General features: G+C 42.3%; 1 protein-coding gene across 1 annotated transcript in view; it reads right to left on the bottom strand.

Annotated features, from left to right (window-relative positions):
• The window catches only part of LOC134480541 (uncharacterized), a 176920-nt gene that overhangs the window by 57452 nt on the left and 105195 nt on the right, over positions 1 to 14273 (bottom strand). The window lies entirely within an intron of this gene.

Raw genomic sequence — 14273 nt, 5'->3', positions numbered from 1 at the left:
CCAGCTGCCCCAGGCTGGAGGCTTGGTCAGGGGGATTGTGGTTGCCACTCTCCTAGGCAGGCTCAGCAGGGTGCAAGCCACCACCTGCTGTCCTCACCTGAAGGCATCCTGATGGGGCTGAGAGCCCACATCCAGCAGGCAAGCCTCAGGGCACTGGGCCATGGTCTTGGGTCTGCACCTTGTTGCCAGCCCCTCACACATATGGCAGCATCACACATATGGCTCCTTCTACCAACCGCCACTAATTACCATTTGGACATTCCATCACAGTGTTCTCAAGAAGAAAGATGCAAACAAACACGAAAAGAATGAAATTTAAAATCTATTTTATCAGGCTGGAGAGATGGCTTGGTGGTTAAGAGCGCTGCTTCTCCATTGCTCCCAAGTTCAATTCCCAGCAACCACATTGTGACCCACAACTATCTGTAGTGGGATCCAATGCCCTCTTCTGTCTGAAGCTCTCTTCTGACATGCAGGCACACTCATATGCCCTCATATTTAAATATTTAAATAAATCTTTAAAAATAAAACCTTCTAATCAGTTAAGGTATCTACATCTAGAAGCTAGAAAAGGGTCACAGCAATATTAAAAATAATTCAGAAATGGTAAAGGGATGTACGAGAGTCACAAAATTCACTGGGCAAGATGGTGTTTGCCTGGAATCCCAACACTCACAAGGCTGAGGTAGGTGGATTGCCTTGATTTCAAGGCTAGCCTAAAGTGTGAGACCTTATATTAGAAAACAAAACAATTGGGGAGGGAATGGAGAGAGAGACAGAGAGACAGATAAACAGAGAAAGACGGAGAGGGAGACAGAGACAGAGAGCCAGCGCCAGAGAGAGACAGAGAGAGAGAGAACTCGATGTAATTTCTTGCACTGATGACAAGCTACTGAAGAATGTCAATGTCTCCTACCAAACACTGAGATAATGCTAATGATAGAATGGGTTTCTTATTAAGATATCATAAAATGTAGATGGAAAAGTAAAGGAATGTATAATAAATAAAAGAGAAATCCTAAATTTGGAAAGCCTAAATTTAGAAGACTGTATAAGTTTAAGTCATAGGGGAGGGGATGAGACGATTTGGGGGAGAGAATAATCAGAATAAATTATATATGCGTATGAAAATGTTAACTAAGAGCAACCAATGAAAAGAGAAAAGCAGGTTTATTTTACAATGAAATTGAGTTCCCATATGACACTATATAACATTTTGTAAATTGATTATATGAATTATCTGCAATAAAAACAATTGTTATTAAAGATGTGGTTGTGTTCATATTAATTTCAAGTGTTTCAAATTTTGTTATTTATTTGCTTATTTATTGATTGGATTTTTTAAGATAGGGTTTTTCTATGTAGACCAGGTTGACTCAAAAAATAGATCCACCTGCCTATGCATCCAAAGAGTTAGGATCAAAAGTGTATACTCACACATGAAATTTACATTCTTAAAGTGATAAAAAATTACAGCTATCAACTTGGTACAATTATTGAACAGTGATCAAGTGAATAGAAATATCAGAAACACATTTAAGGCATTAGGTTACTGTTTTTAAAAGGATCTTGAGCAGCATATATAATTCAAATCATCCAGGAGATACATTGTGAAAAAAACATGAAACTGGGTAAAGATGATTTAAATTTTTTTAATCTATTAAAAATTTTAAAGTGTATTCATATGAAAACTGTAAGTGATATACTTCACATTTTTGCTTGTATACCATCTTCAATTTTATGTGCATTCTGCAAATATTGTCCATGTTTATTCAGGCTCTTAATATTTCCCCATGACTGATAACTTTCACAGAAATCATATTGAGCAAACTGTATATGTTGACGTATAATAGAATTGTATTCTACACAGTATTGCATAGAAATATGTATGTATAACTTCCCATATGTGTGTATATACATATGTAAATGGCTCAAGAAAATGAGTATCACTTTATCATTGCGGTATTATTTTCATCAAAATCCTGAGAACATTGAAATGGCATCAAATACTGACCAGATTGGCAAAAAAAACAAAACAAAACAAAAAAACAAACAAAAACAAAAAACTCCACAAAATAAACTCTTATAAAGAATCTAAAGATACTGGCAAATATGCAAAAATATTAAAGTCTCAATGAAATATAAAGTCCAGATGAAATTCTGTATAATATTTTCTCAACTCTAGGATAATGAATTTTTGTACAACTATCAAAAAAAGGCCTGAATTTTGAAGAATTTAAAAGTAGTGCAGTATAGTTATGCAGTGGTCAATACTGTTGCCTACCATTTTCCATAACTGCATACACTCTTGTTCTTTTGTTCCGTGGTCTAGCGACGAACTCGGGTAAATTTATGGGGAACCATTGCATTGTAGACTTGAACTGGATTAATTTGGGGGTGAGTAAGTCGTACTTTGGTTAAGTTGCTTTAAAAATAAACCTTTTGATAATACAGCAAGTAATTCTCCCTGAAGGAAAAACCAGACACCAAGAACCTAGACCACTGCTGTCCAGGAGAAATTTGTATATGATAGAAATATTCTATATCTGCTGTGTTTCTGGCTATGGATTCTGGCTGGCTGTTTGCCTCCTGGTTTGCCTGCTGTGACTAAAGAGGCAGATTTTAGTTCTAAGTTCAGTTCATCTCAAATAACCATGTGTGACCAGTGGGTGCCATTTGGACAGTGTAGCCACAGAAAACTGAAGCAGTGTAACCAAAGACTCACCTAGGAGTCAGTTGACCTCCTAGAAGTGACTTGGGAAAACGTTGGCAATGATAGCCTCTTGGGGAGCTCACCTTCACCAAAAGCAAACTGTGAATCCTTACTCTTCTGCAATAGTCAGAATGCAACTGGTCTCACACCCACCCCAACCCTCACCAAAGACACTTGAGAGGGAGCTGAAACCACTGTGTGCTTTAGATTTCAGTGTAGAAAGCACTTCCTTCAAAGTTAAGCAGACTGAGATTGCCAAGTCCTTTGTGTGGCTCCAGGGACTTGGGTCTGATGTGGGTGAGGAGGAAATGAAGAATGACATTGGACACACATACATGGGGAAGGGTGGGTCCGTGAGCTGGAGAAAATGCAGCATCCCAGAAGCTCAGCACGTTTATTATATAGAGCTGGCCAGGAAGCAGGGCTGTTGCACAGGGCAGCAAGGAGGTGGGCATTACATGCAGATAAACAAGGAGGGGAGGACTATGCATATGTAACTGACAAGGGGCAGATTTAGCTAATCTCAGTAGGAGCAGTCTCTACAGGGAGCAGTCTTCAGGCTTTAAATGTCCAGATGGGGCCAGGGAGAAAGGTAGAGTAGACTCTTTCTGCACACACTATCAACGTCATCCTGCAAAGGCTTTGTCATGTCTCTGAGCCTCAAGGGGCATGGGGGCCTTTGCCTTTTCCCCATGGATAAATGGCTTTGGGTCCATGGCATGGTCATATCATTTTTACAACACACATCCACTTAGGGCTGCACTTCCTCAGGGCTTCCTCTGTTCCCACAGTGAGATCTCAAAAGAAAAACAGAAACCAACCAAACAAAATTAAAATATTAATTATGCAAAGTAGATGGTGTTTAATGTTTAAATACTAGATATATTAACTCATCAGTCCTCAAGACAATCCTGTGAATTAAACACACGTTATCATCCTCACTGTGCACATAAGGGAATTGAGTCACATACAGGTAAAATAACTTCTCCACGGTTGAACATGCAATGGGTGTGAGAGCCAAGCTTTGAGTCCAACTACAAAGTAGATTGGCCTATAATGTGTCTGGTCTGTTCTGCTGTATATTCAAATGCTAAATTCTGTACCCTAAGGTCTGGTTGCTCCAAGACAAGGAGATCCTCACGTATACCAGATTTTTTTTTTTTTGCCTCCTAAGTTATCCCTGATTGGTTAATAAAATCCCTACAACATGGGCTGGGCAGAAGAGAGGGGACAGAGCAAAGTTTCCCTGGGGCTGGGGGCTCAGGCCGGGTCCACAAGGAGAAGGAAAGGACATGGGAGGAGAAGGAAGACTACACTACCCCATAGGGTAGGTGGATCGTGAGTGTATTGCCATGAGGGCCAGCCTGTCAGAACAGGAGTGGCCCAGGCAGAGCATGGCAAGCAATACCTCGGGGTTATTGACAGGGAAGCAGAAAAATAGCACAGAGGATTGATGTCTGCCCAGCTCTAGTACTTTAAGGCTTATTATAAATCTAAAAGGTTTGTGCCTTTTATTTGGGAAATAATGATCTACGGTGGGGTAGGAACCCCGAATAATATTTACTGTAGCAATGGCCACTCAATTATTGTGGTATTTTAAATATAACACACATTGAATTTCACAATTCAGATGCAAGGCTTTTTATGTTTCCAATGTGACTGTACACCTGAGGTCATGTGTAGGTATAGAGACAGAACATGGCAGAAATACCTAGAACATTTTAAGGTCACCACACCAATCAAATGAAAGCCACAGGCTATACAGACTATGATGGATGAGGAGAAGGCTTAGTGCTCTCTGGGAGTCCCCTTCCCTAGTCTTGGGATAAGACTTCCAGTAAGCCAAGACCATATTCCTCTTCCATTTCTCAAGGAGCCAGGGGTAGACCCACATACATGATTCCTTTCCCTGCAGTGTTTTTTCCAAGTGCTGCCCTGTTTGAGGACTTGGCAAAGGTAAGCACTGTCAGAGGAAGGCCAGCATATGAATTCTGTGTAACTCTGCTCTGACAGCAGGTAGCACAATCCTATCAAGTACTGGAAGCCTTGCTGGAAAGACTAATCAACCTCTAGGATTAAAAGGAAGCAACCCGAGGGGCACATGGCTGTAAATCAAGTCTGAAACCATAGCCCAGTAAGGAAGTTCATCCTTGGATCTTACATCAAACAGCATTAGCATCCAAAAGAAAAACGAAACTGAAATGGCAACGTGACTGGTAATGACCTCATGGCAAGGATATCTAAGTCATGTGGAAAGATCCCAGTGCAAAGACACATGTTCACGAAGCTGTCACCAAGAATCCCTATTCTGTGTTCTACAACATTATATATACACACACACAGTGAATACTCATTTATGGTCAGCTATGGGGATTGATTCTGGGAACCTGACTTTGAGATAGAGGTAGATGTATAAATGTGTTTGACAAGTGCTCTTGGGGACCATGGCTGTGACAAAGAGGAGAGAAGAGGATAGGGTGGAGAGCACTCTGGCTCTAATGCAGTCACAAGGGTATGCAGGCAGCCCTGTGTGGGGCTCAGGAGCTAGCCTGACCCTGAAGTCTTAGCCTGCACTGGAACAAGCAGGAGGCCCGGCCTTAAAGTCCCCATTGGCTAAGGACGAGGTTCCTGGTCAGAACCCAGTTACCACATTGTAACCACATAGCCATCCCTTCTCCATTATCATTCTTCCTAAATTTCCAAGTCCTATCATGAGGATATTTGGGGCTACTCGCTGATCTTTTACTCAGAACAAACATAAAAATCAGGCAGATGGGCAGGGAGTGGAATGGCCTAAGGTTAGGCTAAACCTCAATTTTAATGGGTCCATATGTTCAGGTGGGAGTCCATTTGGCATTGTCTTCTGTGGCTTCTGTGTCCTTACCCTGGTGTGCTGACTCTGTGATACGATGCCACCTCACCTCACAGATATCAGGGTGAAAATCATGTATGACTTTTCTGGGAAGAACTCTGCCTTTTACTACCATCTGGAGTTATACATCATCTCTATGCAATGCTCAGAAGAGAGGGGTGGAGATTGTGGATGCCTTAGAAGTTGAGGATCTTTTCTGATTAAGGCACATATTTTTTCCTGTATAATTTTTCCCTTGCTCTTTCACTAATGATGGTTGACTTCATTCCTGGCCTGAAGTCAACTGGATTCCAAGGTTTTGGATTAGGGAAGCCCATATTTTTGAGATGACAGGCCCAGCAAGGGATCCCACTGCATACAGGTTCCTATTCCCCAGGAAGTTGTTGGGGTAGAATCACAGCATGGGGGCAGCAGCACAGGATGTCTCCCAGCTTTCTCTCCTGCACCTGTTGCAACTGTAATAAGGCTGTTTGTTTGTTTGTTTGTTTGCTTTTTATTGGAAATACCTAAAAGCTGGTCAGAGTTAATACATGCCTTTAATACCAGCACCCACAAGGTATTTTTGTTTTTGCTTTTGTTTTTGTTTTATTTCATTTCATAATTTCTGTAATTGTTGTTAGGATTCTTATTGTTTTCTTTGGTAATTCCCTCTAGCTATTCAATATGTATATAGAATGTAAAGCCATGCATTACATGGTCCTGTTATTCATGTTAAGGATTTTATTCTTACCAACGATGCCACAGATGAACACAATATTTACTTTCAAATCAGGGAAACAGGCATAAAGAAGAGAGCTATGTTCTTTGGTCTCAGGTAAGCAGGCAATCAGGAGTGTAGGATGGCTTCCCAATGTTTTGGATTAGGTAAGCTTCTGTTATTGAGATGAAAGGCCTCTGCTGAAACCTTCAGTTGAGTAACAGAGAGCCTGGAAAGACTAAAAGAGTGGTTGCACCTTGAAGGTGAAGGCTGGCCCTTCAGTGCCTCTGCAGCCTGAGGCAGAGTAATTTTGGGAACACAAGAGCACTTGGCAGAGATCATAGGGGACTTCATTTTCCTTGAGCCCTGAGAACTGGATGAGCAGAGGCTTCCACAGTTTTGAAAAGGGAAGCAGAGTCACATAGATGCGAGGGAACAATGGATCTGTGATCTGCATGTTATCCACTTCATTTATCTTTGCTGTGTACATAGTAAATATAAACGACAAGGGCATCCTACTTTATCACATCTAGTCTCTCTAGATGTTAAAGAATGTGCAAGTGTAAACACAGTAGAGTTAGTTCAGCAATACATTGTGTCCCATTTTGTTAAAGACCTTTATTTTATTTCTATTTATATATTTTTTCTTTTTCAATTTACGTTCTGCTCACTGACTACTGATACCTAATTACTCTCTCCCACAATCCTTCCCCAATCCTCCTGGCACAGTCTTCTCTGAGTGTATGAGGGCCAACTGTCTCAGTACCTCCCGTCTTTTACCAAAGCCTTTCCTGGGGGCATTGTTGAGGATGCTGGTTTTGAATGCCTTGGACTTGGCTTTCTTCATGCTCCAGTTTGCTGGCTTTGAGAAGTTTGTGAATAACTGTCTGTGAACTTGGTACTTCATCCAGATGGTACTCAAGAGGCAATGGTTTTGTTAATATTCCTGAGAGTATATTTCAATCAAACCGCTCCTACTAATATCCTAACAATGACAAAGGTAATGGGAGGCTACACATCTATTCCATTAGTTTTCAGTTCTTCTCAGACCAGCAGTGTAGAAGCCCACAAAGCTGGCAAAGTGAAGTGAGGTCTCGCAGGGGTCCTAAGAGCACAGTCCTACTTTCTTAGAGTAACTCCTAGGGACTTACCATTTCCATACACCCATAGCTCCATATGCACTGGACCCCAGGGAAGTGCTCAACATTCATTGCTTTTGTCACTCAGTTTGCCACAAATGGTAGAAATCTGAAAAGTTCAGCAAATTTGAAAGTGTGAATAACTCCCAGTGACTGGAGTAAGCTCAAACAGTCTGTGACAACGAAGAAATGATTAAGTATCCAAGAGACAAGACGCTCACCAGGACCATAGTTGTATCCCAGTAAGAAAATTTAATAATAAGTCTTCAGGTGAAAAGATAAATTAGGAGGTCATAGACCTAAAAGATTTATCCTCTGCCCTCAGGGTTGCAGCCATTCTGTCAGACTTTCCTGGCCCTCGGTCACAGGATCAGAGTTCTCACCTGGAAGCAGGAATATCTGGAAGGCGCATAATACATATCCACAGACGACTCTTTGGGTTCAAACTGACAGGCAACTTCAAGGCTTGAAGTTATTCTCTCTCTCTCTCTATCTCTCTCTGTCTCTCTTTGTCTCTCTCTGTCTCTGTCTCTGTCTCTCTCTCTCTCTCTCAGCTTGAGGCTGCACACACTCTGCATTCTTTTGTGCACTCTGCCTTTTTTATTGCAGTTTTCTTTTCTCAAACTTCCACAATCATTCACATGTCTGTTCATTATCCTTTCACGCACACACACACACTTCATACACACATCACACATATCTCACACACACCACATGCACTCTCCTGTCACTCACACACACAGTCTTCATACACACCTCACACATATCTCACACACACCACATGCACTCACCTGTCACTCACACACACAGTCTTCATACACACCTCACACATATCTCACACACACCACATGCACTCTCCTGTCACTCACACACACAGTCTTCACACACACCTCATACATATCTCACACACACCACATGCACTCTCTTGTCACTCACACACACAGTCTTCATACACACCTCACACATATCTCACACACACCACATGTACTCTCCTGTCACACACACACACAGTCTTCACACACACCTCACACATATCTCACACACACCGCATGCACTCTCCTGTCACGCACACACACAGTCTTCATATACCCCTCACACATATCTCACACACACCACATGCACTCTCCTGTCACGCACACACACAGTCTTCACACACACCTCTCACATATCTCACACATACCACATGCACTCTCCGGTCACGCACACACACAGTCTTCATATACACCTCACACATATCTCACACACACCACATGCACTCTCTTGTCACTCACACACAGTCTTCATACACACCTCACACATATCTCACACACACCACATGCACTCTCTTGTCACGCACACACACAGTCTTCATACACACCTCACCCATATCTCACACACACCACATGCACTCTCCTGTCACGCACACACACAGTCTTCATATACACCTCACACATATCTCACACACACCACATGCACTCTCCTGTCACGCACACACACAATCTTCATACACACCTCACACATATCTCACACACACCACATGCACTCTCCTGTCACGCACACACACAATCTTCATACACACCTCACACATATCTCACACACACCACATGCACTCTCCTGTCATGCACACACACAGTCTTCACACACACCTCCTACATATCTCACACACACCACATGCACTCCCTTGTCACTCACACACACAGTCTTCACACACACCTCACACATATCTCACACACACCACATGCACTCTCCCGTCACGCACACACACACTCTTCATACACACCTCATACATATCTCACACATACCACATGCACTCTCCTGTCACGCACACACACAGTATTCACACACACCTCACACATATCTCACACACACCACATGCACTCTCCTGTCACGCACACACACAGTCTTCATATACACCTCACACATATCACACACACACCACATGCACTCTCCTGTCACGCACACACACAGTCTTCACACACACCTCACACATATCTCACACACACCACATGCACTCTCCTGTCACGCACACACACAGTCTTCACACACACCTCACACATATCTCACACACAGCACATGCACTCTCCAGTCACGCACACACACAGTCTTCATATACACCTCACACATATCTCACACACACCACATGCACTCTCCTGTCACGCACACACACAGTCTTCACACACACCTCACACATATCTCACACACACCACATGCACTCTCCTGTCACTCACACACACAGTCTTCATACACACCTCACACATATCTCACACACACCACATGCACTCTCCTGTCACTCACACACAGTCTTCATACACACCTCACACATATCTCACACATACCACATGCACTCTCCTGTCACGCACACACACAATCTTCATACACACCTCACACATATCTCACACACAGCACATGCACTCTCCAGTCACGCACACACACAGTCTTCATATACACCTCACACATATCTCACACACACCACATGCACTCTCTTGTCACTCACACACACAGTCTTCATACACACCTCACACACATCTCACACACACCACATGCACTCTCCTGTCACGCACACACACAGTCTTCACACACACCTCACACATATCTCACACACACCACATGCACTCTCCTGTCACTCACACACACAGTCTTCATACACACCTCACACATATCTCACACACACCACATGCACTCTCCTGTCACTCACACACAGTCTTCATACACACCTCACACATATCTCACACATACCACATGCACTCTCCTGTCACGCACACACACAATCTTCATACACACCTCACACATATCTCACACACACCACATGCACTCTCCTGTCACGCACACACACAGTCTTCACACAAACCTCCTACATATCTCACACACACCACATGCACTCTCTTGTCACTCACATACAGAGTCTCATACACACCTCACACATATCTCACACACACCACATGCACTCTCCTGTCACGCACACACACTCTTCATACACACCTCATACATATCTCACACACACCACATGCACTCTCCTGTCACGCACACACACAGTATTCACACACACCTAACACATATCTCACACACACCGTATGCACTCTCCTGTCACGCACACACACAGTCTTCATATACACCTCACACATATCTCACACACACCACATGCACTCTCCTGTCACGCACACACAGTCTTCACACACACCTCACACATATCTCACACACACCACATGCAGTCTCCTGTCACGCACACACACAGTCTTTACATACACCTCACACATATCTCACACACACCACATGCACTCTCCTGTCACGCACACACACAATCTTCATACACACCTCACACATATCTCACACATACCACATGCACTCTCCTGTCACTCACACACACAGTCTTCATACACACCTCCTACATATCTCACACACACCACATGCACTCTCCTGTCACGTACACACACAGTCTTCACACACACCTCACATTCTCTCCTCACTCATTCTCACATGCTCTCCTCATGCTCTCTCCCTGGCTTTCACGTTTGTTCTCAGACTCGCTCTCTCATTAGCTCGCTCATTCACTATCACGTTCTTTCTCTACTCACTCTTCACATGCTCTCCTCATGCTGTCTCATTCGCTCTCACATTTGTCCTTACATTAGCTCAGTCATGTACTCTCTCCTTCACTCCCTCATGCTCTCTCTCATTTACTCTTCACATGTTCTGTAGCCTTTCTCTTGCCCCAGTCCTTTATTAATAATCCAAAAGCAGGTAGAAAAAAGACATTTTATAATCATTGCCAAATCAAATGCAAAGAATGACTACATCCCATCAAGAACTAAGAATTGCAATTGTTCCCCAAAGTTTCAGGCTTCCCCTATACTCAGGCCTGTGGCCAATATAATAATAATAATTGTAAACTTATCATGATTTAAACTTTAACCATTTACTTTTATACTTCAGAGTCCAAAGCTCAGAGATCAGCTAATTGCATTTTCCTGTGACACTCTAATGATAAATGACATAGGCAAAACTGCCAGGCAGTGGCCAGAAAGAATCAAGGTAACCCTTAGCACACTAATTCCACTAGCGTTCTGTTCCTTGCACACAATGACACTCATAAGGGTTCCAGTAGTTAGACTTAGTTTACTAGTATATTATTTTATATATTCTATACTTCCTTAACCAGTCTATAATATTATGTAAAACTTACTTCCTAACTTCAATAACTTTTTCCTTTCTTAGGGTCCCAATGTTGGCACTAATTCATTTTCTCTTATTTTCTTCAAGCTGTCTTTGCAAATCAAACCCTAATCTGGAACTACAATTTTGCAGTTATTACATTTTTTTCCAAGATGAAAACACACAGTATGCACCTGGGCCACTAGGGCTGTGTTGTTCTGTGCCCCTATGCATCAATTTCCAATTGTCTAAGAATCATAACCTCAAGGAAAATCTAGTTTCACAGAATTCACCAGAGCAGAAGGACAAAGACGTGGGAAAGTCAGACATAATAGAATACTTGTGCACACCATGGCCAACTGATAGGCAGTCACACACAAATGAAATCTATACAGCCGTTGTCCAGGGCTAAGGTTTGGAGAAATGGAAACAACCAGTTTTTACAAAAAGCTACTGCGGGCTACTGAGATGTCTCCATTGTATGTTGTCCCCAGCATTAGCCAGAACTCAGACAACAAGAGGAGGTCAAGGGATACAGATTGGAAAGGAAGAAGTCAAAATATCACTGTTGCAGAGGATAGGGTAGTATACATGGGACACCCCAAAAGTTACACCAGAGAACTCCTAAGCCAGATAAACAACGTCAGCAAAGTGGTTGGGTATAAAATTAACTCAAACAAATCAGTACCCTTCCTCTACACAAAAGATAAACAAGCTGAGAAAGAAATTCGGGAAATGACACCTTTCATAATAGTCCCAAATCATATAAAAATACCTCAGTGTGACTTTTGTCAAGCAAGTGAAACATCTGTGTGACAAGAACTTCCAGTGTCTGAAGAAAGAAATTGAAGAAGGTCTCAGAAGATGGAAACATCTCCCATGCTCACGGGTCGGCAGGATGAAGAGAGTAAAAATGGCCATTTTCCCCAAAGTGACCTACAGATTCAATGCAATCCCCATCAAAATTCCAATCCAATTATTCATAAGGTTAGACAGAACAATTTGCAAATTAATTTGGAATAACAAGTAACGCAGGATAGCTAAAACAATCCTCAACAATAAAAGGACTTCCCTGGAAATCAACATCCCTGAACTCAAGCAGTTTACAGAGCATGAGTGATAAAAACTGTGTGGTATTGGTACAGAGACAGGAAGATAGACCAGTGGAATAGAACTGCAGACCCAGAAATGAACCCACACACCTATGGTCACTTGATTTTTGACAAAGGGCACAAAACCATCCAATGGAAAAAGGATAGCATTTTCAGCAAATGGTGCTGGTTCAACTGGAGGGCAGCATATGGAGGACTACAAATCATCTCCTTCTTATTGCCCTGTGTAAAGCTTAAGTCCAGGTGGATCAAGGACCTCTACATCAAACCAGATCACTCAAACTAATAGAAGCAAAAGCGGGGAAGAATCTTGAACACATGGACACTGGAAAAAATTTCCTGAACAAAACACGAATGGCTTATGCTCTAAGATCAAGAATAGACAAATGGGACCTCATAAAGCTACAAAGCTTCTGTAAGACAAAGGACACTGTGGTTAGGACAAAACAGCAACCAACAGATTTGGAAAAGACCTTTACTAATCCTACAACTGATAGAGGGCTAATATCCAAAATATACAAAGAACTCATGAAGTTGGACTGCAGGGAGACTAATAACCCTATTAAAAATTGCAGTGCAGAGCTAAACAAAGAATTCATAGCTGAGGAATATGGAGTGGCTGAGAAGCACCAAAAGAAATGTTTAACATCTTTAGTTATAAGGGAAATGGAAATCAAAACAACCCTGAGATTCCACCTCACAACAGTCTGAATGGCTAAGATCAAACACTCAGGCTATAGAAGATCCTTGCACAGATGTGAGAAAGAGGAACACTCCTCCATTGTTGGTGAGATTGCAGACTGGTACAACCATTCTGGATATCAGTCTGGAGGTTCCTCAGAAAATTAGACATTGCACTAGCTGAGGACCCAGCTATACCTCTCTTGCACATATACTCAAATGATGCTCCAACATACAACAGGGCACACGCTCCACTATGTTCATAGCAGCCTTATTTATAATAGTCAGAAAATGAAAAGATCCCAGATGCCCTTCAAAAGAGGAATGGAAACAGAAAGTGTGGTACATCTACACAATGGAGTACTACAGAGATATCAAAAACAATGACTTCATGACATTCATAGGCAGATAGAATGAACTAGAAAATATCCTCCTGAGTGAGTTAACCCAATCACAGAAACACACACATGGTATGCACTCATTGATAAGTGGATATTAGCACAAATGCTCGATTCCTCCAAGATTCACAGACCAAATGAAATTGAGGAAGGATGACCAAAATGCTGATGCTTCACTCCTTCCTTTAAAGGAGAAGAAGAATCCTTATTGAAGGGATAGGGAGGCAAAATTTAGAACAGAGCCTGGAGGAATGGCCATTTAGAGTCTACCCCACGAGTGGCCTATACACATATACAGCCTTCAAACTAGATAAGGTGGATGAAGGTAAGAGATGCATTGCTGACAGGAACTGAAAATAGATGTCTCCTGATAGGCACAGCCAGATCATGACAAATATCTGGTGAATGCTAGCAGCAAACCATTGAACTGAGAACTGGACCTCAGTTGGAGGAATTAGAGAAAGATTGAAAGAGCTGAAGGGACTTGCAACCCCATAAGAACAACCATGCCTGCCAAGCAGAGTTCCCAGAGA

The sequence above is a fragment of the Rattus norvegicus genome, chromosome 9, assembly GCF_021556685.1.
Source record: "Rattus norvegicus strain SHRSP/BbbUtx chromosome 9, alternate assembly SHRSP_T2T, whole genome shotgun sequence".
In the NCBI taxonomy this organism is placed as follows: domain Eukaryota; kingdom Metazoa; phylum Chordata; class Mammalia; order Rodentia; family Muridae; genus Rattus; species Rattus norvegicus.
The sequence above is the reverse complement of the archived record's forward strand: the minus strand, read 5'-3'. Positions and strand labels throughout refer to the sequence as shown.